This window comes from Antechinus flavipes, chromosome 2 (genome assembly GCF_016432865.1).
Source record: "Antechinus flavipes isolate AdamAnt ecotype Samford, QLD, Australia chromosome 2, AdamAnt_v2, whole genome shotgun sequence".
In the NCBI taxonomy this organism is placed as follows: Eukaryota; Metazoa; Chordata; class Mammalia; order Dasyuromorphia; family Dasyuridae; genus Antechinus; species Antechinus flavipes.
This window is the reverse complement of record NC_067399.1, coordinates 87,506,968-87,508,974: the sequence shown is the minus strand read 5'-3', so window position 1 is coordinate 87,508,974 and position 2,007 is coordinate 87,506,968. Positions and strand designations below refer to the sequence as shown.

Sequence of the window (2,007 nt, the reverse complement as noted above, 5' to 3'; positions counted from 1 at the left end):
TCAGTTCTTTCCCAAAAGGGGTCTCTTTTTTTCCTTTTGCACAAAACTGATCATATTACTTTTCTGCTCAAAAACCTTCACTAACTCCCTATTGTTTAAAATAAAAATCATTTTTCTAACATTCAAGGCTCTCCCTATCATTCCAATCTTGTCATAATATATTCCCCCATAAACTCTTCAGTTCTACCAAATTGCACTATTCTCTCCACAGAAGGTATTCCTGAACTTTGTTCTCCTTCTTCCCTAAATCTATAATAATATTTTCTTCCCAGCTTTCTCTTCTAATGTTAAATTCCTACCCATATTCCTTAAAACGAAATTCAATTTCTGTAGAATGGAAACTCTTTTAGGGATCCTCTTTTGTTTTTCATTTTTGTATTTGTCCTAGAACATTGCCTTGATCCTTGGAATCATTTAATAATAAAAAAAAAAAGCTCGAGGAACTGAATTGAGATGCCTTCCTCTTTGCTATCTTACCTTTCCTAATTCCCCCCTCCCCAGCAAAACTTGGTTCCCTCCGAACTCACGAAGCACTTTGTTTTACTTCCTTTTTAATATCTTTATTATGCATTACCTGGCTTGTGTTAATTCTACATGAGTGTGCTTTTCTCAACTTGCCTGTAAACTCCAAGAGAGCAGGGGAAGTCTGACCTGGCCTTTGTGCCTCCCTGCCTGCATCATTTAATTTATATTAATAAGCATTTTTGCATTTGAAATCTCCCCCCAGCCTTTTCCAACATAATCTGGTCCCTCAGAACTCAATGAGCACTATGCCTTGCGTCTTTCTAATGTATTTAGTATGTATTATTGAACTTGTATTAATGATTATATATTGTGTGTTCTCCTTAACTAGACATTAAGCTCCATGAGAGCAGGGACAGTTTGACTTAACTTTGTGCGTCCTCGTCCCCATCAATTATTACTTTTTAAATTTAATTTACATTTAATGATCTTTCATTTGAAGCTCCTGCGACCACTCCATATTAACCCCCTCCGACACCCCAACAGTACACCTATGCGCCCCGTTATCTACCCCCACATCCCACCATGGCCCCGATGCCCCCTGTTATCTACCCTCACACGTCTCCACCATCTATACCACGCTCTCAGCCCCCCACATTAAGCACATAGCATCCCAATGTCCAGGCAATGGATTTGGCGACCCCCGGAAGGCTTGGGTCCGCACGCGGAACAGGGCAGATAGGAGACTCTCTAGGCCTCTGGGCCGGCCGGTCCCGGCTGCGGGGTCCTCCAGGCCCGGGATGCAGGGAGGCCGCGCTCCTCGGCCCCAGCTTCCGTGGTGGAGCAGAGCCTAAGGCTTGGGAGGCGAGAGGTAGGGACTGTCAGACACCGCCCTCCTCCAGCCGGGACAGCTCACTTCCCTCCCGCTGCAGGAGCTGAGAAGGAGTTAGGAAGATTTATTTAAATGAGAAGCGCTCCCAGCCCGGGGAAGGAAGGCAAAAAACGAGAACGGCGCCCAAAAAGTACGTGCTCCAGGTGAGGCTCGAACTCACAACCTCGGCATCGCTCTGCCCGTACTGCTGTATAAGTACCGCGCGCTAACCGATTGCGCCACTGGAGCTCCGGCGAAGCAGCCTCAGGATCGCCCTATCAGGGTTCGCCCTGGCCTCGTGATGAGGAAGGGGCGAACTCGGGGTCCGTACAGAGCATGCGCCGACTGCCCTCAGCTCTAAGACCGGTCTTGAGCTCGCCACTCTGCTTTCTACGTCCTCAGCTACGACCGAACACCCCGCTGAGGTCCGTGGTCGGCTGCGGGACCCCGTGTTCAATCTGCCGCGAAATGGCGGCGGCGCCTGCTTAAGGAGGATAGAAAGTTTGCTGGATCGGATTTGTGGCCTGGGTCTCTCAATCAGGGGACCTTCCCCAAGGTTTACGGTTCCGGTTCCCTCTCCTCTCCCTCCTTCCCCCCCCCCCCCCTGTTTGAGACACCAAAAGCCTCCTCCGTGGCCCTTCTCTGTCTGCCCGAGACCGCCGGGGGCATTAGCT

General features: G+C 49.1%; 1 non-coding gene across 1 annotated transcript; it reads right to left on the bottom strand.

Moving 5' to 3' along the window:
* Positions 1-1,489: 1,489 nt before the first annotated feature.
* TRNAI-UAU (transfer RNA isoleucine (anticodon UAU)) lies at positions 1,490-1,582 on the bottom strand. Its single transcript is given in 2 exon segments — positions 1,490-1,525; positions 1,545-1,582. It is a non-coding gene; the product is annotated as a tRNA-Ile (tRNA).
* Between the last annotated feature and the right edge of the window lie 425 nt (positions 1,583-2,007).